Below are 27,837 nucleotides of genomic sequence, written 5' to 3' on the forward strand. Positions count from 1 at the left end.
ATGACAGCTCTCGACCCACAGAGGCACGGCACGGCAGGGGATACACGGGATGCTGGGTCTGCCTTCAGCAAGTGCCCAGTGAAGGTTGGTTCACGTAGTTTCCGGAGTCTGTGGACTCTTCAGTGCCTCTCTGTGGGTCCTCACTAAGAGATTCCTTTTCTCTTTCTTTCTCTCCCCTTTACCTGCAAACATGTCCGCAGCCCCACTGTGGGCAGCCTCTGGGATGCAGCCACGAACCTGACCTGGTTACCAGCCCCTTGGACAGAGCTTGCAGAACACTTGAGAGACAGACATGCCCAGTTACAGCTGGGAATGATCTGTGAAGGGGCAGAGGGAGTCAGAGCTCATGGAAGGGATCCACTCTCTCTGGTGAGGCAGGACATCGAGAGGGCTTCCTCGAGGAGGGGAAATTCCTGGACAGTCTCTGGAAATGGTCAAGGTTGCAGTTTTATTAGATCTTAGGCCCTGCAGATCCATGGACAAGAAGGACACAGCGCTGCTGCAAGGGGTCCCAGTTGAGGCGGGGAGAAGGCAAGGTTGCATGAGCAGTGATGAGACATTGTCAGACCCTCCCAGTTTCCCAGGACGCAGCCCGGGGCTCGTGGGTCCCTCCAAGTGTCCCAGGGGGTCAATGTGCTTACAATGAGGATATAGGATGGGCTCCATAATTTGTTAGAAATTATGAAGGTTTTTTAAAAAGATTTTATTGATTTATTTGACAGAGATCACAAGTAGGCAGAGAGGCAGGCAGAGAGAGAGAGAGGAGGAAGCAGGCTCCCCGCTAAGTAGAGAGCCGGACGCGGGGCTCCATCCCAGGACCCTGGAATCATGACCCGAGCCAAAGGCAGAGGCTTCAACCCGCCGAGCCACCCAGGCGCCCCTTATGAAGATTTTTTTTTTTTTAAGATTTATTTATTTCAGAAAAAGAGACAGAAAGGGAGAATGCTTGAGCCGGGGTGGGTGTGGGGAGTGAAGGGCAGAGGGAGAGGGGAAGCGACTCCGTACTGAGGGGAGCCCCGCTGGGGGTGGGGGTGCGGGTGTCCATCCCACAGATCACAGCCTGAGCCAAAACCAAGAGTTGGACACTTAACCAGTCAGCCCCCCCAGGCGCCCCAGAAATGATTAAGAATTTCAAGCTACTCACTGCAGAGCTGTCAACCAGGCATAGAGTGTTTCTGAGGTCGCACACCTGTGACAGGTAAGTGCCCAGGCAGGTCCTGCTCTGGGGCCAGGTCTTTCTGACTCTGGGGCAACAGGCTTCTCATATGTCCAGCTCCCTCCTCACAGCACTGGGGCCCTGTCATTTAAGGAGGGCCTGAGGGGGAGCTGTGTGAGTTTGTAGCCTCCCACCCCCAGGTGGTTGAACAGTGGGGTCACAAGCGACAGGCTCACCTTACCCTCTGTCTTAATCTGCTCAGGCTGCTGTAACAGGAATAAGGCAGACTGGGCAGCTCAAGCACCCAGTACTTATTTCTCACAGTTCTGGACACCAGGAAATCTGAGACCCGGACACCAACATGGCTGGGCTCTGGGGAGGGCCTCCTCCTACGGCCTTCCTCGGTGCAGGCATGCAAGAAGAGAAGAAAGGAGCTTTCTGGTGCCCTCTTCTTATGAGGGCACTCATCCATCGGTAGGACTCCACCCTACCAATCACCCCCAAAGAGCCCCCCAGTGTCATCCCGCTGGGGGTGGAGAGTCAACCTGACAAACACACATTCTGCGACCCCCTGCTTGCTGCGGGCAGCTGGACCAGGCCCCAGGGGGCTAGGCTGGAATGGAGGCAGGAAGTGCGGCCCCGCCCCTACTCCTGCTCTGAATGGACAGAGAGCAAGGTTACTGGCGCACAGGCGCTCGGGCAGCTGCACCTGTTCTTGCACATGCGCAGTAACCTTGCTCTCTGTCCGTTCTCTGTGCCCAACTCCAGACCGTAGAAGTCAATTAATCTGACGTTTAAATTTTATTCACAAGAAACTTTACGCATACGCTTTTATGCGTGCGTTCATTTGTCTTTTCAGAAACACTGATGCGGGACCTACTATGAGCAGGTCCTATGCTGGGCTCCCCGGCTGCGGGCCTAGCAGGCATTCCTTTCTCAGAGGCGCTTCCCATTCTGCTACAGGATCCTCCAGGAGGGACAGCGGATCTTGCTGCCGGCCCCAGTACCCTGCATCTGGCTGAGTACGTGCCATACGGTAGGCGCTCAGTAGCTGGTTACTGAAAGGATGAAAATAGATTTTGATAAGTTGCAGCATTCGGAGTGTCGTGAATAATTAAAGTTATTAAGTCCTTACTCTGTGCTCCTTACTGTATCAAGTTTTTGAATAAAGCATTATTTAACCCCCATGACAGCTTGGGGGGTAGGTGTTATTAGAAGGCTCATTGACAGAGGAAAGCTCTGAAAGATTAAGAAAGGTGTCCAAGGGGGTGCCTGGGTGGCTCAGTGGGTTAAAGCCTCTGCCTTCGGCTCAGGTCATGATCCCAGGGTCCTGGGATCGAGCCCCGCATCGGCCTCTCTGCTCTGCAGGGAGCCTGCTTCCTCCTCTCTCTCTCTCTACCTGCCTCTCTGCCTACTTGTGATCTCTGTCTGTCAAATGGATAGATGAAATCTTTAAAAAAAAAAAAAAAAGAAAGGTGCCCAAGGTCGCAGCATCTCTGGGATCACCTCTGCCTCCATCTTCTGGCCAGAGGAGCCAGAAACCCAACAGAGGAGGGAGACAGACAGTTGTGAGGAACCCACGATGAGCGGGGGGACCCCTTCGGGCTTTTTAGGTACTCGCCGCTGATGTTCTTATTAACCCTTCACTGAAGCATGACATACACACCTGTGTAACCCAGATCAAGACATGGAAACTTACCAGCATCCCAAATACTCTCTTGGCTTCCCCCGTGTGGCTCTGGCATCCCTCCCTCTAATGCTAACCGCTATCCTGACTTTTATATATATACTTTACCACTTTATACCCACGGAACCCTATATGCTTTGAAGTCTGGCTTTTCTTACCCCCAAATCATGCGTGAGTCATCATGTTATGTGTGGCTGTGCACTATTCGTAGCAGCGCTGTCATTCCACTGCACCGCCCGCAGAATGCTGTCGGTGTATCTGTTCTACGGCTGAGGGGCATTTGGGTGCTTCCCAGGTGTGGTTATTACAAACAGGGCTGCTGTGAAGACAAAGACGATCGCATAAGGTATGCGTCTAGGAGGGGACTGCGAGGTCGTAGGGTTTGCAGTGGAAGCCCTTGGAAAGGGACTTCCAGGGGCTGCACCATTCTGCACCCCCAGGAGCCGCGGGAGAGAGTTCCAGTTGCTCCACGTCCACACCAACACTTGCTGCTGTCGGATTTTCCCATCCTAACTGCTCCGGAGGCCGCGCGGCGCACCCTTCCTTCCTAATCCCCTCCAGCGGCCCCACGAGAGGGGCTGAGGATCTCTGCGCTGCAGATGAGGACGCCCAGCTCTGCGAGGCGAAGCGGTTTGCTCACAGCCCCTTCCACCCCGGCGAGGGCACGCGGCTGTCTGACCTCAGCCTGTCAGGTCATCCCTTTCTCCGGCGGGCTGCCTCCCGCAACCTGGCGTCCCTGGGCTCGGGCGTGGGGACGCGGCCCACCCTTGGGACCGCAGCCGGTCTGCCTGAGGGGTGCTACGGGACCGGGGTCCCGGGTTGGCATGGGTCCCGCCCAGCTACCCAGAGGGGGCGCAGAGGACTGGCGGATGGACCACGGCGACCCATGGGGCTCAAGGAGGGGAGACCCAGAGGCGAGGCGGGGAAGGCGTCCTCTGCAGCACCTGGGGGCGGAGCCCACCCTGCTCCGAGCGGCCGGGGCCGGGTTGGGGGGGTGGGGGGGAGGAGAACGCTCCTAGAGGGGATTGGCTGGTGGGGGCCCCGCTGCGTTCGGAGGGAATTGGGCAGGGGGAGGGCAGGGGGAGAGCAGGGGAGGGGCGGGGGCTCCAGCGCGCGGAAGCCGGGGCTGGGGGCACGCGGGACGCCCCTCCCCGGAGGAGGGAGGTGGGACGCGACGAGGGGCGGGGCCGGTAGGGGCGGGGCCTGGGGCGGCGGGGCGGGGAGACTCGGTGGGCGGGGCGCACGGAGGCCAATGGGCGCGCGCGAAGTCAGCCCCGCCCCGGCCTCCCGCGGCGGCTGCTGCATAGTCATGAGCGCAGGCCGGCGCTGCGTCAGCGGAAGCGGCGCGCGGCGGCTGTTTCCGACCCGATAAAGCGGCGTTGTCCCCGCGCGCCGGCCGCAGCCTCGCAGCGCCCCGTCCGCGCCCGCGTCGCTCGCTGACTGACCGCCCGGCCGGCCGGCCGAGAGCAGCCGCCGCCGGGCCCCGCCGCCGCCCTTGCCGCCGCCGCCCTTGCCGCCGCCGCCGCCGCCCCCCAGCGCCCGGGGCCCCGCGCCCCCGCCGCCTCCGCCCGGCCCGGCCCGGCCGCCCCGCCGCGCCGCCGCCCCCGCGGCCCCGGCCGGAGGAGACAGGTGAGCGGCCGCCTCGCCCGCCCGGCCCCAAGCCCCGCACCTGGACGCCGGCACCTGCAGCTTCCCGCCTCCCCAGCCCACCTCCGCGCGGCCCGGCCTCGAGCTCCTGGCCCCGCTCCCGGCCCGCCCGGGCATCTGGTCCCCAGGGAGGAGGCCACCCCCCCCCGCCGCCCCGACTGCCCCCCCCACACCCGGCCGGGGCGACTCCCGCCGGAGCTCGCGCCCCAGCCTCGGCCTCCCTCCTCCTCTCCCCGGGCTGCACCTGCCCCTCGCCGCCCCCGCGCAGGAAGCCCGCGGGAGCATCCCGGGCCCCCTCCCCGCCGTGTGCACCTTCCCGCGGATCCGGCCCCCTTCGGTCGCGCGGCGTCCCCCACCGCGTTTCCTCCGGTTTCTCTACCCAGAGCGGAATCTGGGGCCTCGCCCCCTTGGCTCCGACCCCGTCCTGCCTCCGCGGCCTGACATCCATCTCCCAACTTCGGAGAGTCCAGCCCTTGGCAGTCCCCTGCGCCTGCCTTCACCCCACCCCTGCCCCTGCGCACACACGCGCTCCGCACGCCCATCCAGTGTCCCACACCTCGGGCTCCAAGCTGCCCCCTGGACTGTGCCCTTGCTTGTGTCTTAAGTGCTTGTCCTTCGGTCTGTCCCTTGGAAGACACCTTTATTTCCCGTGGCCTGGCTTGTCGCTGGAGGAGAGGGGCCAGTGCATCTCTGCAGCCGGTCCGGAGCCCCTGCCCTGCACATTTCTCTGCATCTCAGCACCGCTTCCCTTTTCCCGAGTAGCTCCTCCTCCTGGAGCTCTTGAATTTAACCCATTCCTCCCCAAGGTGTGTTGCTTCTGATTCGGTTATTGGGGAGCACTTTGCAGCTGAGGGCATTTCCAGGGGAGCTATATCAAAACGGGGGCAGGGAGGGAGGTTTGGGAAAAGCCCAGCCTCTTGGTTAGGTATCTAATGATTCTAGAAAGTGGTGGGGTGGGGGGAGGGGAAGGGGCACTTGATCTGGAAAGTGTGAGATTGTTGTTTTTCCAAGGGGGGCTCTGAAGGGTCCGACTGAGCCCCCCAGCCCCATTGGGTACCTCAGCTAACTCCAGCAAAAGGGGCCTTGGAGCTCGCGGGTGTTGGGGCATCTTAGCCCTAGGTCCTGGGAAGGGAGGGTTTGGAAGATGAGTGACTGAAGCAGTTGTGGTGGGATCAAATGCTTGTCAGAATCAAAGCGTGTTTCTGCTGGGGAGACCCAGGTTGGATCTTGGCGGTGCTCTGTGTGTGTGTCCTGCATTTTCTTTCACTACGACCACCTCACATCGCTCTCCAGCCCGGACAGACAGGTAGGGCACGGGGGGGGGGGGGGGCAGCGGTCTTCTCTGTTACTTTGTGTTTGAAAAAAAAAAGGGGGAAGGGGATAAAAAGCTGGAGGGCTAGTGTATTGATTAAGTGTAATGAATGGTTGGCTATCAGAAACCGTAATCCCTAATCTCCTTTTAAAAACGGGAGTAATTTCCTTGCCCTTTTGCTAGATTGGAATTAAGTATTAAAAGAGAGAGTTTATTTAAGGCTTGGGAGAGATTTTGCAGAATCTACCTGAAGTTGAGTAGTGGCAGCATTCGCAGCCCGCACCTCTGCAGGCCCCTAGGTGGAAAGACCCAGGCTTGATGAGGATCGCAAGTGCTCTCCAATGAGAGGGTGGGGAAATAGATTGTCTGAAAAATCTGGAATATCAGTCCCAGCCGCTAATTGTTTTTATGGGCAGCAGCTGTAAAGGACGGAGGTGGACCTTTTGAGATGCATTTGAAATGCATATTAGGTCTTTAGTGGTTTTTTATTTTGTGTCCCAGGTGCCCCCCAGGGGAGGCTGCCCAGCCGCTCTGGGGCAGGGGCGGGGGTGGGGGTGGGAGCCTTGAGCGAGTGGCCTGCTTCCTCTGCTGTAAGTAGTGTTGCAGGTCGGTTGGTCCCCGTCGTGGAGGGGCGGGCAGCAGAGCAGGGATTGGACTGGGTGAGCTCCAAGGTGGCGTGCAGCTTTTAACATCCTGGGGCTGTGTCTGGTCTCCAACTTTGCTTATTGGAGAGGAGGGGAGCTGCGAAGGGGGGGGAGGAGTCTGGGGAAGGGGCCCAGCTCTCTTGGAGCCAGGAGGTCCCGCCCTGCAGGTCTGCAGAGGGGGAGGGGCTGCGGCAATGGCAGCTCCCCCGTCCCGCAGGGAGGAAAGGAGTCCGAGAAGGTATTTTGGCCAGTGATTAGGTCGCTTGACGTTGGACTGGTTTTATCTGCGTCGTCAGAGGCGTGGTGGGGAGCAGAGCTGAGTGGGGTCTGGGCGCTGCTGTTACTTCCCGACAGTGCTGCCTGTTTGTCCCTATCACTCGTCTGCACCCTGGGCCGTCTGCCTTCTTCCTCTCCCACGAGCCCCCGGAGCCCAGCCCTGTGCAGCAGTTAGGGGTGGTTCGAGACGAGCAGCCTCACGGCCTGGCACGGAGTGAGGGCGGCTGGCTAGCGCCGTAGGTGGCCAACAACCCCGAATTGCCCGTACCCTCCTCGGGAACACCCCTGGCAGAGCCCTGTCTGTAATTTGTGGAGCTGGAATGCGCTAGAAGCCGTGTTCCCGGGGAGGCTGCCACTGCACAGTTGTTGCCTCTGGCTCCCCGGGTTGCTCGGTCACAGCACCGGTGGATGGAGGTGCACTCGGTGAAACCCCACCGAGAAGGGCTGCTTCCACTCCCCAGTCAGGAACAGCTGTGCGGAGTGGAGATCTGGGAGAGAGCCTCCCAGCCCAGAGCAGCCACAGGGAAGGAGGGGGTCGGGGTCGGAGAGGACCCTGGAGCCAGAGCAGTCGCGTCAGCAGGGGGGCTCCTGGCCCAGGCCGGGCCGTTGCACCTCCCCCACAGGCGCCCGGACAAGGCCCCTTGTTCACATTAGCGTAATTGCCCCACCAAAATCAATGAACAAGGATCTTTTTAAACATGGAACTTTCAAAATGTACTTCGAGTGCCCCCCCCCCTTTTTTTAATCAAAGGTATCAAATGTGAGGCCTTTGTGAAATAAGGCACTTGGGGCGAGCCAGGGAATTGTGGATCTTTTCATTGTGTGCAAAGGAAGCTTCCCGGCCCTAGATCAGGAGGAAGCTTGCCAAAAGTCCGACTTCACCAGTCTGCATGATAGATCTTTCGGACCAGCCCGCTGCCTGCGGGGGAGCAGTGGCATTGGAAACACTTCGTGGGGGCCTCACGCGTCTACGAGCCTCCTTCCGGGCAAGTGACTTTTAGAGGAGACATTTTAAGAAGATTAAAACGTCCACAGACTTTCGAGGGCAGCAGCGTAATCCACTTACTGTTTGCATGTCACGAATAGAGTCCTTTGAAGCTTGGCGCTCCTGCGGGGCCCCTCCACGGCTGCGGGGGGACGGGTGGTGTCCCCACCTTCACCGACGGGCAGGCGGAACAAGGGAGGCTGTGGGAAAGGACACCAAACCACGAAGTTGGGCGAGGAGGATTTGGAGATCCACATCCCTAATTCGGGGCTGCACAGGGTCAGTGGCAGACTCCAGAGAGGAGCCCCCCACGAGGGTGCACGTTTTCCTGGGAGGGGGAGTGCCCGCCACCGCAAGGTGGGATTCTGCCGTCGCAGGATGGGGTTTGCAGAGCGTTTCCCACTTACTGAGCCAGAGGCTACCTTGCCTCCCACCTCTGCTTGGCGGGCAGCCCAGGGGAGGGAAGCCTTGTTCCGACCCAGGTCGTTGCTGTTTTCATCCTCCCAAACCTGTGGAAGGATTTTGCTGGCGGAGAGGAGGACTGCATTCCTGAACCAGCGCCTGCGGGGTGCTTTTCTTTTGTTGCATGCAAAAAGGGCCTTCTGACCTGGGGTTCCGGGGTGTGGCTCCTCTCCACGGTTTTTGGTGGTTTGCCCAAGGATCTCTCCTGGGGCTCTGCCTCTGAATCCCGGAGCCGGTTGAATGAATCCATTGGCAACCCACATGCTACCCGTCGTGAAGACAGCCAAGTCATGAGTGCGAAATCCATAGCAGACCCTTGTGGCAGATGACAGAGGGGAACTGTGGGACAATGGCTGGGGGCTGTGCTCCAGATGGGGCGGTCAGTGTATTTCGCAGGCAAAGCTTATCTCGCAATTGGAGGGATCAGATGGACGCTGTAAGGCCAGGAAACAAATCCGCTTCTCACTGCCAACATTGTAGTCATCGTTGTAGGAGCATCTATTTACCCAAAAGTATGATTTTTGGGTTTGAAATGGGAAGGAAATATTTTCCCACCAGTTATTTTGAGGGGCGAGGAGTTTTGCCTTCCCTACTCCAGAGCTGAGCTTGTCAACCCAGAGTTCACTGGACCTAACAGGGTCGGGGGAGCTGGTTCTTCAGTTGGTGGCTGGTTAGATTATGGGTCTTGCTGAGTTCTATTTGCCTCTCTGCGGAGACTTTCAGACGTTTTTGCTTATATAACTTCATATAACTTTGAAGACCTCAGGTGCGTTTCTAGGTGGACGTTGAGCTTTTGGCTAATTTTAAAGAGAATTAGATGTAATGTCTAGTGTAGTGTGTCTGTGGACGCTGAAACTCACAATTAGAATGCCCTTGAAATGATCCAAGGCTAAGTATGTTACTGACTGGATAACCACTACCCACCCTCAACCCCCCCCCCCAGACTATTGATGGTTGTAACATGTGCATCTTTTTTCTTCTTGAACTTGGAGGTTTGCTGTTTTCAGCTTTTTTCCACATCAGAGTCTTTCATTGATCTTCCTTCCCACTTGTGACACAAGTGTATGTAAATTGGAGTTTAGACTATTTCTGTGATCATAAGGCTGTGTTCACGCCATCCAGAAGTATCTTTTGTCATTGTAATTACCAATACGAAATTGATCACAGAAGCACAAGTGCCTCATTGATCTTCATAATTACTAAATGCACACAATAGAAATACATTGGAAGGGCATGTTGTAAAGAGCTGAGTGGAGGTCCCATTAAAGGAATTAGGGATTTGCCCTTGGTGCCTAGGCAACCCTTGTTGCTGGAACATTCGCTGAGAGGCTTCCCGCTTGCTGATGGGGCAGGAAGGGAGAGTGAAGGCCGGGGCTTCCCCACTGGCCGGAGCTCAGGCGGTCTAGTCGGGGACTATGAGGTCTGTAAATTCCAGTCTCTCAAAGGCGTCCCTCCCGAAAACCCCAGAAGTGCTTCTGCTGTGCGGTGTTACTGTGCTCCCTGGGGGGAGGGTAAAGAGCATTTGCCACTTCGTTAACCGATGACAGTGAGTGCTGACCCATGTGTACTTTAATATTTAATTGCGTCTTTTCTAGATTTACGTGTTAAAGAGCAGAGAGGATGGTAGGTCTCGTAAACATGTATGCTTTAGTGAAGGGGCAATGCATTTTTATTGGGTTGGGTTAAAATTTAAGCTTATGGGATTGTGCCTTGAGTTACACTTTAATTTTCCAGAAAGATTTGTTAAAAGCAGACAGGACTGCTTAGCTGGGTGTTGGATTCCAAAGAGGTTTTTGTCTTGCAGGAATCCAGTGTGCCTGCTGTGCAAAGCTTTTGGAACAGCAGCCTGTGTTCTGGGAGGAGGAGGAGAAGGGTGTGTTGTTGGCTGTCCCTCTAGGGTACTGGCTCTTGGGGTGGGTGAGAGGCCTTGGGGGGCTGCAGAGGAGCTTGACTGCTTGGGATTTGCAGAGGTGGGGCTCTCTCCCTGAGAATCCTGGATGCACCGAGAACTTCCTCAGACTGTTGGGAAGTGCTGGGCTGGTCCTCTCTTAGGCATGCTAGAGATGCTCTCAGAGCACACGCGGTTACTGTTGCTTACCCAGAAAAAGAAAGTGCCTCGGGTTGAGAACTGTTGAACTTTGTATTACAGGATGGTTTTATGACCTCCAGGTAGCCTCCAAATAACAAGGGGTCTCTGGCTTCACCCAGCTTTGTGGGGAAAGAAAGCAAGCAAGCCGCCCGCCTGGCTCCTGGGATTTTGGTAATATGTGCCGGCTTGAAGTTTTATCTGTCTTCTGTGCTCAGGGCTGGCTGTTAAGATTTATCTGTCTTCTGTGCTCAGGGCTGGCTGTTAAGAATCCACTTAAGAATGCTTCCCCACGAATTTGGATTTGTAAATATTTGGGAACAAGTCAGGTCCTCAGATTGCGAGGCAGTGTCTTTGTTCCCAGGGTTAAGTGAAGATAGGAAGGAGCTAGTTCCAGGATCGTGTTCTAGGAGCCCTGTGGCTTCCTCTAAGCCGTGTGGAAAGGTGCTGGGCGAGGCAGCACGGCCGGGACCCAGCCTAGTAGGGAACGGTGTGGGACAGCTCTGGTGCGGACCCTCCATTGATCTGTATTTTTTATCTTATTTTTTTTTAAAGATTTTATTTAGTGTGAGAACGTGTGAAAGCGAGAGAGGTCACAGAGCTCCAGAGAGGGAGAAGTAGACTTGCTGCTGAGCCGAGGGCCCGATGCGGGGCTCGATCCTGACCTGGGATCCTGACCTGAGCAGGAGGCAGTCACTTAACCGACTAGGCCACCGAGGCCTCCCTGCACCCCTCCCCACTGATCTCTTAAACACAAACCCTTGCTTACACTTTCTTAGCATTTGGACCCGGACCCCGAAATCAAGGTTTCAGGCTTGTAAAACAAAGGCTAAGAGGCTTGGGCTGCTGAAGGTGAACAGGGGTACCCAGGTGACCCTGCACAGAGGGGTTCAGTTCTAGAAACCTGCTGTCCCCTGGAGCCTGACACCGATGCCCGCCTACCGCCAGCCAGTCCTGCTGCACGGAGCCGGAGTGCCGGGGTGACTGTTGGTGGTTCTGCAGGAGCAGCTTAGGTCAGGCCTGCACACCACCACCCTCTGCTGGATGCAGCCAGAGCTTCCGGAGGGCTGAGGCAGCCTCTCTGTCCTTCGCGGTCCCGTGTGCAGGAGCTCCGGTTCCGTGCTGGGGATGGTTGATAGAGCTGAGGCCAGCTTGCTCTTTGCTTTGCCAGCACAGGCCCGGCGAGCCTAGCGGGACAGGGAAGCCGGAGGGGAAAGCTAAGGGCTGTTTCAAACGTGTCTAACTCATCCCTGAATTATTCAGACAGCTAAAGTGCTTTTAATTCTTGAGAGGGAGGGGCCCTGGGCCTTTTATTCTACAGCAGAAACATCCTAGAGTCTGGCGTTGTTTGGGGTGCAGGGGCCATTTCCATCCTTGGCTGGGCTGCCCCTGGCTTTGCGACCTTGGCCCAGAAGCAACCCGCTGCTCCGGGCTTCAGTTTCTGTGTTACAATCTGGGAAGCATAATGAGTATTTGTTCCTGGTACTTAGCAGGCCCTGGGAAGTGATCTGGGAGGCCGGGTCCTCTGCTGACGGCTCAGCCTTATCCTCTGCAGAGCCCCACGGGGACGGTCTGTTACTACCTGCATTTTTGCGGAGCGGGAGAGGAGGTGCGGAGAGGTAAAGCCGCTGGTACAAGGCCACACAGTAAGTGGCTGAGCCTGGGGGTGAGCCCTGGGACCCACACATGGGGCTCTGGGCCCGTAGGTCTCCTGTGGGACCCTGAGCCCCAGGGATGTGGCTCACCTTCCGCCACCCGCCCTCCGAAAAGCAGGGTTTGCAACGTGGAGTTTCCTGTTTTTGTGTTTACTGCGGTGTGTATAGAACATGGGTAACTTCACAGAATGAAACTTTTTGTTAAAAGATTTTGTTTATTTAAAATTTTTTTTTTAAAAGATTTTATTTATTTATTTGAGAGAGAGACAGTGAGAGAGAGCATGAGTGAGGAGAAGGTCAGAGGGAGAAGCAGACTCCCTGTGGAGCTGGGAGCCCCATGCGGGACTTGATCCCGGAACCCCGGGATCTTGACCTGAGCCGAAGGCAGTCGTCCAACCAACTGAGCCACCCAGGCGTCCCTAGATTTCGTTTATTTGACAGAAAGAGAGATCACAAGTAGGCAGAGAGGCAGGCCGAGGGAGGGGGAGAAGCAGGCTCCCCGCTGAGCAGAGAGCCCGATGTGGGGCTCGATCCCAGGACCCTGAGACCATGACCTGAACCGAAGGGAGAGGGTTTAACCCTCTGAGCCACCCAGGCGCCCACAAAATGAAACATTTAACGCGAATCAAATCCAAAATAAAATTGAGACCGTGTTTTCAAAGGAACTAGGCAGTTGAAGTGAGTGAGAAGAGACGGTGCTTTCGGGGCCATCCCAGAAGGCCTGGTGAGTGGAAGCTTCTGCGGGGGCCGCTTGTCAGTCCTTGGTTAAGTCTGCACCTTGCGGGCAGCCTGTGCAGAAGCGAGACGGTGTGTGTGCTGGGAAGAGTCCTGTGGACCCTGTTGGTTTGTGGCTGCCAAGGTCGTGTAGGTGTCTGAGGAAAGCCTGTGGGTCAGTGGGAGAGGGGGAGCCACGGGGTGCAGGCTGTGGCTTCTGTCGGCTTCGGATACTGTTTTGGAAACAAGCTTACAATTTGAATGTGGATTTCCTCATGATCCCCTCAGAACCTTGTCCTCTGGCGGTTGATTTTTGCCCACAGAGCTGGGCCTCGGCTTGGAGCCCCTGGAGATGTGGCCTGGGAGCCCAGGCCCGCCTCCCCACAGCACGGTCTGCTCCCGGGCCAGATGGTGGGCTGTGAGGCTGGAGGCCTGGCCTCCCCGTGCCATGGTGACCCGGTCCCTTGTGGTGGGAGCCCAGGGGGCACTTGGCTTTACTTAATTCTTTATTTTTATTATTATTATTTTTTAGAGATTTTTATTTAATGTACTTGACACCCGGAGCGAGATAGTAAGAGAGAACAAGTGGGGGGAGGGACAGGCAGAGGAAGCAGGCTTCTGCTGAGCAGGGACACATCCCAGGACCCCGGGATTATGGCTGAGGCTTAGCTGAGCCCCCCAGGCGTCCCTGCACTTGTTTGAATAACCCAGTTAAGGGACGGGGATAGTCGCGACGTTCAGACTTTCTAGAGCAGCACGCGGCTTGTACGGGGACTGTAGGAAGAGTCTGGGCTTACGGAGGCCATCGCGGGGCAGAGCGTGTCTGCACGAGGGTGTGGCAGGCTTGGGGGTACTGAGGACTAGTTCTGTTCATCGGCGTCACCGTGAGACCCCAGAGGCCCTGTGCTTGCGCTGTGCTGAGTCCCGGCATGCTGGGCCTCCCTGCGTGTCGGCGGTGTCCTGCCGGCCCCACGGCAGTCCCATGGGCGTTTTCGTCTTGGGTAGGCCCCTGCCAGCGTGGCCACGGGCCGGGCTCTGTGAATGCCACCTAGACTCCGTGTTCACTGCCGGGTTTTCCTGACTGTCCTGCATGGACGCGGTGATATCCCCATATTATAGATGAAAAAATGGACGCCCAGAGCTCTTATGGACCCCGTCAGGGATTCTCTCTCCTGATTGAATGCGCTGCTGGGAAACATCCGCGGGCAGTGGGAGCTGCATAAACAGTTGGAGCCTAAGCGGGGAGCCCCCCCCCCCCCCCTCCTGTGGACCACACGGAGGCAGGAGTGATGATTCGGAGCTCATCCAGCACTGAAGATAGTTCCTGCTGCCCTCAAGCGGGCTGCTCAGGGAGGGCTTTCTGGAAGTGGAGGCCCATGTGACTGGCTTCAGGAGAAACAGAGTCTGGCCCCGGTCCTGAGGGTGTGGACGCCGCTTCGGATAGTACAGTGGGGTGTGCTTCAGCTGCGTCTGTTTTAATGAGTGACAGCCCCCCTCGGGTTACCACTTGTCACCAGCCAAGGAAAAGACCCTGCGGAGCTTGGGTGGCAGCCTTGACAAGGGCTGATGGCCTTGGGGGGCGGGAGTGGCGAGGGCCCTTCAACTTGGGAGTCGCCTCCCGGCTTGATGCCTGGTCTGTGCGCCGTGAGTGGCCTCCACGTGAGTGGCTGCCAGCTTGGGGCTTGGTCTCTGGGACGAGACTCCTGCCTAGACGCCTTCCTGGCCCCATGGGGAAGGTTCCGTGGTGGCACATGAGAGACAGGCTGCGGAGGGGCGGTGCCTGGTGGAAGCCTGTGCCGCTGCCACCCTCATACACCCGTGGGGGTGTACGCGGAAGATGGGTGCTGCGGACCAGGTGTTCATGGATCCCCTGCAAGATAACAGGGTGGGGAGCTCAAGGAAGTGTCCGCTGGACCTTCCATCCGCCGAGTGTCCTGGAGTCGACACGCAGCTTCTGGTCATTCACCGTGGGGCTGTTTCAAAGTTGAGTTGTTATGTCCATTTTAAGAATGAGATCTCGGGGTGCCTGGGTGGCTCAGTGGGTTAGGCCGCTGCCTTCGGCTCAGGTCATGATCTCAGGGTCCTGGGATCGAGTCCCACATGGGGCTTTCTGCTCAGCAGGGAGCCTGCTTCCTGCTCTCTCTCTCTCTCTCTCTGCCGGTCTCTCTGCCTACCTGTGATCTCTCTCTGTCAAATAAATAAATAAAATCTTTAAAAAAAAAAAAAAAAAAGAATGAGATCTCATGTCTCTGTTGGTAGGCCCCAGGGACCACCATACCTTCCGGCTGGTTTGCAGGCAGGGAGCAGGCAGCTGGTCGGGTTCCACCAAGACTGGACCCCGAGGCCGGCCTCCCTTTGGCCCTTGCTGACTTACGAAACGCTCCTTCAGCTGTGAGCCCCAGGGCCCCCTCCCAGCAGTCGGCAGGAGGGTCATGGGTCTGTGCCCCAGGTTGTTGGAGGACCCGGAGCTCGGGAGCGTCTGACTCGCCCGTGAGCGCCTGTCTGCCTCCCTGAGCAGGTCCACACCCTCCGGCTGAGTTTCCCCAAGCACTTCATGTGGGGGTGCTTGTAACTAGGTTGCTGTCTTTATAGCGTGCTGCTAATTCACACCAGGCAAGGGCCCACATTTCCAGTTGACGTGGGGTTGCCTTTGCGATCCCTTTCTTTGCACTGTCCCCGAGGAAGTGCGCGTGTGAGCGTCTCCTACCCACTTCCGGTGATTACTATGCCGGTGGGTTCCTTAGGGCACGGCCGGGCTCCGGTCCGAGAAGCCCAGCATCTGGAATAGGCTTACAGGTCCTGTCTTGCCTCCAGGAATTCCTTTCAAGGCCCATGGTCTCATCTTGATTTGATAACTCACTGAGAACGATCTTGGTCACTGCTTGTAACTACGCAGGGGTGTTGGGCTTACTGCTGCCAGCTTCTGCCCCGGGTCAGCGACGGTGTCCGTGTCGTGGACGGACTTTGGCCGCTGTGTCTTTCGTGTCCTGTTTGCAGGAAGCAGGTGGGCATCGCAAGTAGAGCAAGAAGCCTTAGGGCCATACAGAGGGGTGCGCCAGGGTTAAGGGACACCAACACGGAAGGCTTCGCCCGACACTGCGCCCAGGGGCTTGGAGTTCGGCCGGAGAGGGGCATGGTTTTCTGTGCAGGGGCCTGGTCAACTGACGGTGACCACTCAGGTTGAGAGCCCAGGAGGCCAGGGACCAGCTTTCCATGCGTGCACCCCTGCGCTCCCACGTGGTCGCTGAGATGGAGGATGCTTGGGTGTGTGGCATTCTGGCTGTCTGGCGCTGTTCCTGCTTGGTGGAAGCTGATGCCTATGGGTTTATGGTCATTTGGGGTCTCGGTCAGGTGGCGGAAGGGAGGAATGGAGTTGGCTGGTGTAGCTGAGAAAGGCAGGCTGAGTGGGCTTTGGTGGGTCCGGGGTGTAGCTGTGACGATGCTGCGTGGGCCACTTCCTCTTTTCCTGGCGTTGGCTGGTTTCCCACTGTCGGCCAGGTGGCCTGGAAGCGACTGGAAGGCAGTCTGGACCTCTCCGTGTGTGCACGGTGGGAGCGCAGTGAGCGGGAGGGGTGAGGGAGGGGGGCCGTGGGTAGGTGCGGGGTCTGCACTGTGATCCCACTGCCCAGGGTCTGGTGACAGTGGCAGCCAGCTCTAGAGCCAGACACCGCGGAGAGAGCACAGCTGCACCCTGGACCCGAGGGAGAGAGGCGATGCCGGGACCCCTGGTCTAAATGCAGCACGCAGAGCAGATTAAGGTTTCACCCGGAGCCTGGCTCGTTCTGGTTATGAAACGTGAGAGCGGTGTTTTGCTGACCTGGTTTCCCTTGCTCAGTCTTTCCCCAGCTGGGTCTGTCCTGGGTTACTTTTCAAAATGAATGAGCTAACACCATATACAGCAGGTTCAAAACAAGCTCATTATCACCCTGGCGAGCCAAGTAAATAACATTTATCCAGGACTCCATTCCAGATGCTGTGGCCCGACAGAGCGACAGCCCTTTGACTTGTAGTGGTTCATACTTTTGTCCTTTAGCATCAGTTCTAGAAGCTGCGGTTTGATCTTTCTGATGTCACCAAGTGTTCGGTGAGCTCTGGAATAGACTGGGCTGCCCCTTAGAGTTTTTCCTAAATTTAGATTTTATCTTTCTAGCTTTGTTTCTGTCTGCCCCGCCAGCCCTGCCCCATGAACCTAGTTGTTCAGCTGAATTCTAAAGGAAACTAAACGGGAGGCCGACTTTTCAAAGTCAGGAAAAGCGGACGCAGTAATTCTCACAGCAGAAACCCCTCTAACCAGTTGCGGCACCGTGGGTACTTCCCTCTTCCCCACTTCGGACTGGGCTTGGACTTAACCTTTCTTGGGTCATGGATTCCTTTGGAAAGCCTGGTGAAAGTGTGGACCTTTCCCACAAAAATGCAAAGAGACACCATTTTGTAGATACTTCGGTCTCCTAGCCCCCTGTGCCAGGGATGGGCCCTCTCAGCCCCCCATCTCTGGGTCTCAGCTGAGGAACCCCTGTTCTGGGACCACGGCTGCAGAGCCTGCTGCGTGGGCTGCCTGCTCTGTCTGGAAGCCCGGGGGGCAGCCTGGCCGGTGGTCGGTCCGAGCCTATGTGTTTGGTGGCTCAGGAAGCAGGCGGGCAGCTGGGGCTGGTGCCGGCCTTGGGCAGTCTCTCCCCCCAGGAGTGTGCTAGAGATAAACTCCAGCGGTGGCGGTTGGGTTTCCTTGCTGTGGCCAAGATGAGCGGCAGCAGCATGCACTTAGAGCGCGGTCTCTGGGCCAGCACGGCATCCTGCCATCTCGGGGGCGGCTGTTGGAATCTGTTGTGATGGTGACATTGGGACGCTCCGGTTTACTTTGTGGGGAAACGGAGGGTGGTTAAAATTAGCAGTGGGAGAGTCAAGTCAAGGTTGTGTAAAAGAATTAAGCAATGTCACATTGAGATAAAAGTTGGGAGCGGCCGGGTGTCATTCCTGACCCCCAGCCAAGCCAAGGTGGAAGGGTCAGGCTTGCTGTGGCTCGGGTGACCTGGAAGCTCGTGTGACCTGGAAGGGGAGTCACTGGTCAGACCTCTGCATCTGCACTAGTTCCTACCATGGCCCGATCGGTGCTGTGGCAGAGACTGCCCTGGTCCCTGTGGAGTCATGGGATGCCTGCGGGGCTCAGTGGGTTAAGCCTCTGCCTTCGGCTCAGGTCATGATCCTGGGGTCCTGGGATATAGCCCCGCCTCGGGCTCTCTGCTCAGTGGCGAGCTTGTTCCCCCACTCTCTCTCTGCCTGCCTCTCTGCCTGCTTGTGATCACTGTCTGTCAAATAAATAAATAAAATCTTAATTAAAAGAAAAATCTACAGTCATTGGACCTGGTGGGATGTTACGCTGTATAATAGACACAATTACAGGGCGTGTTGCGTGTGATATATCATAACGTAGCATTCAGTATGAGGTCACATCATAATGTGTATTTTACTTAAAATTCTTGGTGGGGGAGGATATCTGACTGCCGGGGTTCAAGTTCTCCACTAGCTCATTTTCTTTTCTTTTTTTTTTTTAAGATTTATTTATTTATTTGAGGGGCTCCTGGGTAGCTCAGTCATTAAGCATTTGCCTTCAGCTCGGGTCATGATCCGAGGGCCCTGGGATCTCGCCCCCTCCCCCACCCAGTCAGGCTCTCTGCTTGGTGGGAAGCCGGGTCTCCCTCTCCCACTCCCCCTGCTTGTGTTCCCTCTCTCGTGTGTGTCTCTCTGTCAAATAAATAAGTAACATACTTTTTAAAGGTGCTGTTTACTTATCTGAGAGCAGATGAGTCGGGAGGGACAAGGGAGAGGAAGAATCAGACTCCCCGCAGAGCAGGGCACCCCATGCGAGGCTCAATCCTAAGACCCCAAGCCCAGACCAGATTCCTCCCCGCCTGAGCTAGCCAGGTGCCCTCCCCGCCACTAGCTCAGTGTCACTGGTGGGAGGGACACGCTGTTCATGGGAGGACCATGGTCCCGTGGGAAGCTGCTGCACCAGGAATTCTCTGGACTGTTCCTTGTGTCCTGGGCCTGCCAGGCAGAGAAGGTGCTCGGCTCCCAGGACTTGGGGTCTGCCCGGGGCCTGGTTTGCCCTGCCTACCCCCTGCTGGGCCGGAGGACCCAGGTGTGCTGGTTTTCTCTGCAGGGGCTGCAGCCACGGGGGCCCCACAGGCCTCTGGCACGTGGCCACTCCACTCCCCTCAAAGGAGGAGACACACTCTTTACCAGGGAGTCTCTCCCCATGGTGGCAGCCAGCTTCCCCGCAGAAGGGGTCAGCGCTTCCAAGCTGGGAAGAGCCCCAAGTCCCACCTGTTTGTAAAATCACCTCTACGGGCTCTTCAGTTGAATGAGGAGAATGCGGCTTTACTGTGGACAGTAACTGATAATACTCCGCCATCTGCTGACCCCATCGGCGGTCCTAAAGGTCGGAATCCTGTCCGGACGGGAAGCCACGAGTCACGTTACATGTGTGACTCCACACGTTCTTGACAGTCACGTATTACGTATGGAAGGTGGACTTTTTTTTTATGTATTTCCTAAGATTTTATTCATTTATTTGACCCAGAGAGAGACAGATCGCAAGTAGGCAGAGAGATAGGCAGAGAGAGGAGGAAGCAGGCTCCCTGCTGAGCAGAGACCCTGACGAGGGGCTCGATCCCAGGACCCTGAGATCATGACCTGAGCCGAAGGCAGAGGCTTAACCCACTGAGCCACCCAGACACCCCTGTATTTATGTATTTATTTAATTTATTTTTAAAAATATTTTTATTTATTTATTTGACAGAGAGATCACAAGTAGGCAGAGAGGCAGGCAGAGAGAGAGAGAGGGAAGCAGGCTCCCCGCTGAGCAGAGAGCCCGACGTGGGGCTCGATCCCAGGACCCTGAGATCATGACCTGAGCCGAAGGCAGCGGCTTAACCCACTGAGCCACCCAGGCAACCTGTATTTATTTTTTAAAAGTAATCTCTGCACCCAACCTGGGGCTTGCACTCACAACCCTGAGATCAAGGGTTGCGTGCTCCACTGACTGAGCCTGCCAGGCCCTCCAGTAAAGGACTGTTTGATTTTTATTTATTTTCTCTCAGAGCATGCTTGTGAGCTGGGGGGAGGGGCAGAGGGAGAGAAAATCTTAAGCAGGCCCCATGCTGAGGGTGGAGCCTGATCTCAGGACCCTGAGATCATGACAGCCGAGATTTTGCATCTGACGCCTAACCAACAGAGCCAGCCAGGCATCCCAGTAAGGGCCTGTTTGAAACTAAGGTTTCTGATCTGGCCGGGTTTTAATTTCATCAGTTACAACAACAAGTCCTGCCCTCCCTAGTGCCACACCTCCCCGCGGCAGCCGCCCCTGTGTTCCCGGGGCCCACCACCGCCAGCTTGTCCAGGGTACGGACTCCCCATGGCTTGTGCGGCACAGTTCTGGATGCCTGTGTCCAGCTGCCTGCCTCACGGGGAGGGCTCCCTCCAGAAATCAGGCCCACAGTGAGGCTCCTGTGTCTCCTCGGATCCCCTCTGCTTTCCTCAGCCTAGCACAGGCCTGGTGCTGGGAGTGGGCCCCGTGGCCGGGCTACTGAGCCGCGTCCTCGGTTCCATGGTGCACCTTGTGTGTGCCAGCCTTGGCGCTGCAGTTTCTGTGTCTGGAAATTGGGCCAGATGGCAGGATTCCCTGTGTGGCGTTGGAGTGTCCCGAGGGCTCAGCAAGTGCGTGCATGCGTGCGTGCGTGCGTGCGTGTGTGTGATCTAGAATCGGAATCGGAAAGATGGTCAGAACGGCAGCTAGCTCTGTCCCCACACGGAGCAGTCAAAGATGAGGGTCTACGGGGAGAGACTTCGGAGTTTCCAAGAGAGAGGGAGTGGGGGAAACTGGGATTCACCTTTGCTCCCTGGAGGCAGTCCTGCCGACCTGTGTTGGGGGGCAGGGCCAGGCTGGGCCAGCGAGGCCTGGAGGGGGCAGAGGCAGCGGGCTCAGAAGGGGCATGAACAGAACCAAGTTGAGCGAGAGCCCGAGGTTCTGGTGGATGTGGTCTCTGTGTGTCGGCCTCTTCTGTGCGTACGCTGGGCCCCTGCTGCTATGAGGGGCACGATCGTGGCTCTAGGGACGTGCCTGGTAGAGGAAGTCGGGATCTGGTTGGAGAGGGGGAGTTGTGGGTGCAGGGGTGGGGTGGTGGTTGGAAAGGAGCCACTGAGGTAGCCTAGGTGTGAGCCACCTGTGGGCAGGAGACAGGGAGAGAACCCTGGGCATTGGGCCTTGGTCTCTGCGCCCAGGGAGGCCCGAGGAGCCCTTGAGGAGGCCGTTGGGGCCAAAGGTGGCACAGGGGACCCTTTAGGGCTGACTTTTTTTTTTTTTTTTTTTTTTTTGGAGTTGTTTTAATAGACTTGCAGGTGCTTGAAAGGACAGCCTCTTGAGACAAACACGTCCGTAATGCTCGTGCTTGTAGCTAGCTCCCCTAACCGGCTGCCCAGCCAGCGAGGCCAGAAGGCCAGCGTCCTGGCCGGCCGTGGGGGTGTTCCCTGGGAGGAATTGGGAATTCCGGATGCGCCATGAAGTGGTGATGAGGGGCTTCGAGGGACCTGGCAGCCCGCTCTCCTTGCCCTGTGCGTAGGCCCTGTGAAAACACCAGTCTGCATCCAGGTGACCTCACCTGTCAGGCAGGCAGGGCAGCTGAGTCACGGCGCTGTAAATCATATCCGCGAGGAAAGGTTTCTTAGCTGCGGTTATGTCTTCTCCCTGTTAAAATTAGTCTTGAAGACAGAGTGAGGTGTGTTGAGTTTATAGCGCGTCTATTACAGGCTTCCTGCCGGCCCTGCAGGCCTTTCTCGTGATGGTACTGCCCTTGGTGTGTGGTTTTAAATTGTAGGATCAAAGCCGTGGAAGTGCAGGAGAAGGGACAGGTGCTCAGGTCCCACCCTGCCATTTTGCTTGTGGCCTGGAAAGGTGAGCGGCTTTCTCAAGGTCTCGTGGTGGCCTAGGGGTCCTGCTCTGGGCCCGTGCCTGATACTCGTGGGGTCCGGTGATGAAATACTGAGCAAGGGTGGATCCCTGTGGCCTTGAGCAGGACCGTGCGCAGGACCGTGCGCACCCCCCGCCCAGCTCAGACTGTGACTGGAGTTTGGCCTCCTGCAGGTGTGCGTGGTTTCTAAGGAGCAGCGACTTCTCTTTCCTCCCACAGTCCTGAGCTTGCTTGGGGAAGGTGTGGACAGGCTGGGATGCAGGGGGATTGAGGGGAGGGCTGCCAGCCAGGGCACAGGCAGAGGAGAGTCTCCTAGCCCGTGGAGGAGAGGTTGTGCTCCCGCCCTGTGGGTCAGGCTTCTGAGGACGGTGGGAGCAGGAACCCAGCTCAGAGACAGATTAATGCCATCTACTGTTTTAAATGCGCCTTCATGGGGAGACACTTTTGAACTGTGGTTGTTCCTCTGCTTATACTCGCCTTATCCTGGAAAAGACGTAAGCTGCTCTAAGTAGAGAATGTCTTTTTTTTTTTTTTTTAAAGATTTCATTTTATTTATTTGACGGAGCGAGATCACAAGCAGGCAGAGAGGCAGGCAGGGAGAGAGAGGAGGAAGCAGGCTCCCTGCTGAGCAGAGAGCCCGATGCGGGACTCGATCCCAGGACCCTGAGATCATGACCTGAGCCGAAGGCAGCGGCTTAACCCACTGAGCCAACCCAGGCGCCCCATAGAGAATGTCTTTAAGAGGCACTCGTAAAGGGGTGCCTGGGTGGCTCAGTGGGTTAAAGTCTCTGCTTTCGGCTCAGGTCATGATCCCAGGGTCCTGGGATCGAGCCCCACATCGGGCTCTCTGCCTGCCTCTCTGCCTACTTGTGGTCTCTGTCTGTCAAATAAATAAATAAATCTTTAAAAAAAAAAAAGAGGCACTCGTAAAGATACAAGAAAGATGTGTTTGTGGACTTGCCCCGTGCTTCCCTTGCTCTGTCTTGGTCCCTTCCTCATACCGCACAGTGGGGGCTGCCGCTAGGCTGTGTGCTTCCTGGGCCACAGAGGGAGGGCCTCCGTCAGGGCCGGCTGACACAGGCCACACACCTCCACCATTTCCTCCTCCTCTGGCCCTAAGTGCCTTATTTCTAGAGGGCTCAGACAGCACCCCCCCACCCCCCACCTTGGGAACTGGGTGGGGCCAGAGGCAGAGATGGGAGGGGCAGTGCCGGGGCTGGTGCTGGGTCTATGCTGGGGCTGGGAGGAGCTGACCGGGGCTCCTCAGTGAGGGGTAGCTCCCCCGTGCCAGCACGTCCGCCTGCCCATGCCGCGTTGGCAAACGTAGTCAGCGATGGGGGAGTCCCCGCGGCCTCCAGGGACACAGGCCCGAGTGACCCCCATGCGCCCTCCCCTCATGTTGATGGCCCTGGTGGCCTCATGCTCAGCTTCAGGACTGTAGCAGCCCCTGTCGGGGGCTTTCTGCCTTGTGTCCTGGCTCTGCCTCCTGCTGCTTCTCCGAGGCTGGGCGTTTGTACCCTGGATGTACATGTCCTTAGGAAAGACCTTCCAGGAAGGTGGACGCGGGTGTGCAGCAGCTGGAGTGTGGGCCTCACGGTTTGAAAGAGAACTTGGAGGCAGGCTAGTTCGGTGGGGTTCGTGTCCCTGGAGAGTGTGTCCTTCTGTAGGACAGTGGGACGCACCCTGGCCTGGGCTGGGCACCCCGTCACCCTGGGACGGGGACTCAGCGATGGGGGAGCTGGGGAGGGCCCTGGGGGCGTCGGCTGCAGTGGGAGGTCGCTGCTCTGTGGTCCTGATGGGAGATGGTAGCCTTTGAGGGGCGGAGGCCCGGGGAAGGCCTAAGGACAGGTGGAGCATGGGCCCTTGCTTAGCGGCTGCACCGACGGAAGACGTCAGGCCGAGGGCCACGTGGGGCAGGCGTGAGCTGAGGGCTCCTTCCCTCCAGTGGGGCCCCCACCGGAAGCGGTCCAGGGTGGGAAAGCCTAGTGGGAGCCGTCCTGCCACGGGGAGGGAAGCCCATCTTGGAGCCGGCAGACCCCGACCAAGCCCCACGTTCAGCCCTGTTCCTGGTTGCGCGCAGGCCTTTGCGGATCACCTGCTGCCTCGGGGTCAGCCTTGCTGGATTGTGAGGGCTGGGGTGGGCACGCAGGAGGCGGTTCTCTTCTCCCCTGTGAGGCCACCCTGGAGGCTGGAGGTGTGCTGGCCCCCAGCAGGACCCAGCTGAGCCCCGCCCTCCCTGCAGAGTTCAGAGTACGGAGTACCGCGGGCCGCGGGCCGCTTGGTGTATTGCATTAGGTTTTTATCTCCCGGGAGAGGAACCGAGTAAACAGAATAGAGTTTCTTTGGGCCACGGGCCAAATGAGAAATATTTTGGATCTGGTGACCTTTTTCTTTGGGTCACTCTTCACGGTGGAAGGTTTTGACCCGTATTGCGTTTCAGAATAGGAAGAACGGCTTATTTTTCAGAGTGGCGAATAAGGAAAAGAATGAAAGTCTCCTGGAGTCTCTGCTTCCAGAGGCTCCCCTGGGAGGAACATTTTATAGACACCAGACGTCCTCTCCAGCCGCAGCCAACTTTCCACGGTGCGGGCGGGGGCGCGAGGCCCAGCCCCTCCTCTCCTGAGCCTTGGCCCGCCAGCCAGGGCCCCTCCTCCCCCGGCGAGAGCACCACCTGGCCCCTCGTCCGTAGGCCTGGAGTCTGTCTGCCCAGAGTCCCCTGGGGCTTTGGCCTCTCTTCTGGGACTCTCCTGTCATGGGTCACAGACCCCTGTGTTTTCACAGTTGAGTTGCGGCAGGTCACCTATTTGAGGGTCACTGTCCCTGGTTGAATTTCAGGGTAAAGCGTTTATATAGTGAAAAGCCACTGAAGGAAACAGGATTGAAGCCCTTGGTTTTGTTCTGCTCAAAGATTGATTTGCGGGCAGGGGCGGGGGCGTTGTGAAGGGCAGGGGTGGGGCCTGGGGAGGCAGAGAGAGTCTCCCGTGGAAGCACACTCCCTGAGCCCAGTGCGCGGCCTGGCACAGGGCTCGATCCCACGACCCTGAGATCGGGGCCAGAGCTGAAACCAAGAGTCGGACACTTCACTGACAGGGCTGTGTCCAGACACCCCAGGTTCAGCCATTGTTCAAGCAAGTCCATACTGTTGAGATGAGCACGAAAACATCCTGACTTTCTCGCTCATGCGACGTGCCGTGGGCTGCCCGGGAGCAGGGCTAGGGCTTACGGAGATGGTCTGTGAAGCACTGGGATTCGGGGCTGGCCCTTTTCCACGCGTCCCGCAACCCCGGCACTCGGGTTTGCACATGCGGTGCCATCGGTCTTCTGGACTGGAGCGCGCCCACGATGTGGCCTGTGTCTCTGTTGCCACCTGTCCCCTGTGCCTTCCAGCTGCAGAGTGGCCACTGCAGGAAAGTCCCCGAAGCTGCCCATGCCGGATGCTGACCGAGTATCGCCCCTTTGGGGCCCTTGTGTGGTGGGCCCCCGGCTGCGCCCTCAAGTGCAGGAGCCCGAGCTGTCGTCAATGCCCGGAATGTCTGGGGAGGTTGAGACACTCTAGGCTGCAGCGTCAGGAGCTTCCAAGTCCCCCGCTCTTCCTTCCACTGCTGCTTGTTCCAGGGCGCTGGGCGCGGGGCTATAGACCGGCCTAGAACTTTCAGGCGGGCAGGGAATCTTGCTGTGTGTGTGTATCTTTGGCCGGCTTCAAGCAGGCTGGAGCACAGGCTGCAGCTGGCGTCCGCAGGAGGAGGAGAGCCAGGTGCCCCCACTTCTCCCAGCGCCTCGGCCCTTTGGCAGCGCCGTGGTGTCTTGGGTTTAACTCCTTCCGGAGAAGCTCTGCACAGGCCCAGGTTGTGGGGTGTCGTGTGGTGATGCGGTTGCGAGTTAGGGGTAGCGGTGGCTTCTGATGAGTTTTTGGATACAGCCAATGGTAAAATAACAGGTCTTCTGTGGATGGTTGGGGTGGTTTGGTGCCCTTGGCCAAGGTGGGCTGGGAGGTCCATGCCTGCCCAGGTGTCGGGCTCCCGTTGGGCAGACCCTGTCCTGCCACCTCTAGTTCCTGTCTGGTCTAGCTTGTCCCATTGCTGGCCATCCAGATGAGCTGTAGTAGAAAAGGACGCTGGGTCAGGCCCCCAGACCTGGGGCGGCTTGTTCGGAAGCCGGGGGAACACGGCAGAGTCCGAGTCTTGGCCAGATGAGGACCGGTGTGGACTAGTGTGGTTTGCTGTGCTTGAGTGGTGAGGAGGGCGGGAACAGACGGAGCAGGAGGGGAAGTGGTGAGGGGTGGGCAGCCGGAGGGGCAGAGTCGGGCACAGAATGTTCTGGCCATACCTCATGCTGGGGACATAGTAGCAGGGAGAGCTGGGGAGAGCTGCGGTGGTGGGGGGAGCAGTTTAGGAGGTTGATGGGGGGTGGTGGGGGCAGGGGGAGGTTGGACTGCAGGGGAGGCAGGGACAGCCTGGAGAGCAGGGCCAGCGGTGAAAGGGAGTGCTGTCGCCGGCCACACCGTCCTGGCAGCTTCCTCTCCTTAGCCCTGGGTGAGCACACACTCATTCTCAACACCTCTCTGGGGGAATATGTCCTCGAGCCTGGGTCCCCCGGCCTCTCGGGCTCCATTTCTCCTCTGAGATTCAGGTGGGGCTGGACCACGCCTGAGGGACTTGCCGGTCCTGATGCTGCCCCTTCTCTTATTCCTTGAAGACCCCATGGCTGACCCAGGTCAGGCCAGAGCTCCTGCCCCTCCTTTTGCACTGACGGCCCCTGGCCCCCTCCCCTAGCTCCGCTCTGCTGCAGACCTCTTGGACAGCAGATCTCCCTGGACGGCACCTCTCCGCGCCCAAGTCCCCGGCTGCCAGGTGGTGCTGGCCTCTCGTTGGGGGGCGGGGGTCTCCCTGGGTGGAGCTACCGCGGGGGAAGGTGCTGCTCTTGGAAAATGCCTCGCACACAGTGCTGTCCACAGCAGAGTGAGCCCGCTGTCCTGCTCCTGCTGACGACAAGGCTAAAATGAGCCCGTGCCCTGCACCGTGCCTGGGCTTCCACGTGCAGCACCCCACCTGTCCCTGGGTCGGTCTCGGCTTGCCTGCTGCCCTCTGTTGTCTCGTGGGTCTCCTCCACTTCTGATCCCCCGCATGGGGGTTGGGGCGGTCTCCCTGGCTGTGCCGCGTGGCGACACAGCTTCTCCCTCTTCTCTACCCAGCCCCACACCCCACACCCTGTTTTAGGTGCCTTGAAGGGAGGGACCCTATCCTAGACCACAGGTGGCGGCTTCTTTGTGTTCCGCAGGCGACGCTGAGGGGGTCGTCCTGACCACGTAGCTGGCCTCCATCCTCCGTGGTCAGCGTTCTCTTGCTGGGGAAGTCCCGTGCAGAAGGCTCTGCGGTATTCTAGACCTGACGCACGTGCCCCTTCCTTTACAGCGAAGTCGCTGGCTGTGCCTGCTTTCTGATGAGGGAGCAGAACCACTTAATCTAAAGTTTTGTGTTTCCAACAAAGATTTTTCCCTTTCAGTGACAGCTCTGCGTAAAAGTTCCCGTGAAACCAGGCGTGTTGTCACTGTTAGATTGATTACTTGATGGTGCTCCAGGCCAGTCAGGCCCAAATCAGCCCGCATCGGGTTCACTTAAGCCCTGCCTGATTGTTCTCTGCTCTCCATGCGATTTCTCGGTTAGGGCCACGCATGGCGATGTGCTCCACCCAGGATTGGATCATGCGGGGGATTTCTTTTTTTTCTTTTTTTTTTTTTAAAGATTTTATTTATTTATTTGTTAGAGAGAGAGAGAGCACAAGCAGAGTGGCAGGCAGAGTCAGAGGGAGAGGCAGGCTCACTGCGGGGCAAGGAGCCCAATGTGGGACTCGATCCCAGGATGCTGGGATCATGACCTGAGCCGAAGGCAGCTGCTTAACCAACTGAGCCACCCAGGCGTCCCCATGCGGGAGATTTCAACACTCTCACGCAGATGAAATCAGAGGTGACTGCTGTCCTGTGTGCGAGGGTGTGGGGGTGACAGCAGCTCCGCTCCCCGAGAACCTGCAGGGCTTGGGCTCCGCGGCGGTGGCCTGTGCGGTCTGGAGGTGTAGTTGCCGGTGTGGACGGGGCGCTGAGGGCTAAATGTCAGTCTGCAAGCCCGAGAGGTGCACTGGTGATTCAGGACGTCCTGTGGCCCGTGTCCCCGCCCTGCTGCCCGCAGCTGTGGGAGGCAGCATAGCTTGTGTCAAGTGTGTGACATGCTCAGGGCTGGGAGGGCTCTCAGCGTGC

General features: G+C 57.8%; 1 protein-coding gene and 1 long non-coding RNA gene across 4 annotated transcripts in view; one reads left to right on the forward strand and one right to left on the reverse strand.

Moving 5' to 3' along the window:
• Positions 1-301: 301 nt before the first annotated feature.
• Positions 302-5,233, reverse strand: LOC131827801 (uncharacterized). Of its 2 annotated transcripts, XR_009352145.1 has the most exons (5): positions 5,047-5,233; positions 3,002-3,162; positions 2,037-2,214; positions 1,145-1,552; positions 312-424 (listed from the first exon to the last, which is right to left on the reverse strand). It is a non-coding gene; the product is annotated as an uncharacterized LOC131827801 (long non-coding RNA). The 2 variants fall into 2 exon arrangements; XR_009352144.1 differs by having other exon boundaries at positions 302-424; positions 1,145-2,214.
• The window catches only part of SLC45A4 (solute carrier family 45 member 4), a 71,288-nt gene continuing 47,678 nt past the window's right edge, over positions 4,228-27,837 (forward strand). The window contains exon 1 of one of the 2 annotated variants that reach the window (XM_059168725.1): positions 4,228-4,472. The gene's annotated coding sequence lies outside the window, so the exon portion shown is untranslated. The remainder of the gene's footprint in view (positions 4,473-27,837) is intronic. The other variant, XM_059168724.1, reaches the window with a different exon arrangement.

This window comes from Mustela lutreola, chromosome 3, assembly GCF_030435805.1.
Source record: "Mustela lutreola isolate mMusLut2 chromosome 3, mMusLut2.pri, whole genome shotgun sequence".
In the NCBI taxonomy this organism is placed as follows: Eukaryota; Metazoa; Chordata; class Mammalia; order Carnivora; family Mustelidae; genus Mustela; species Mustela lutreola.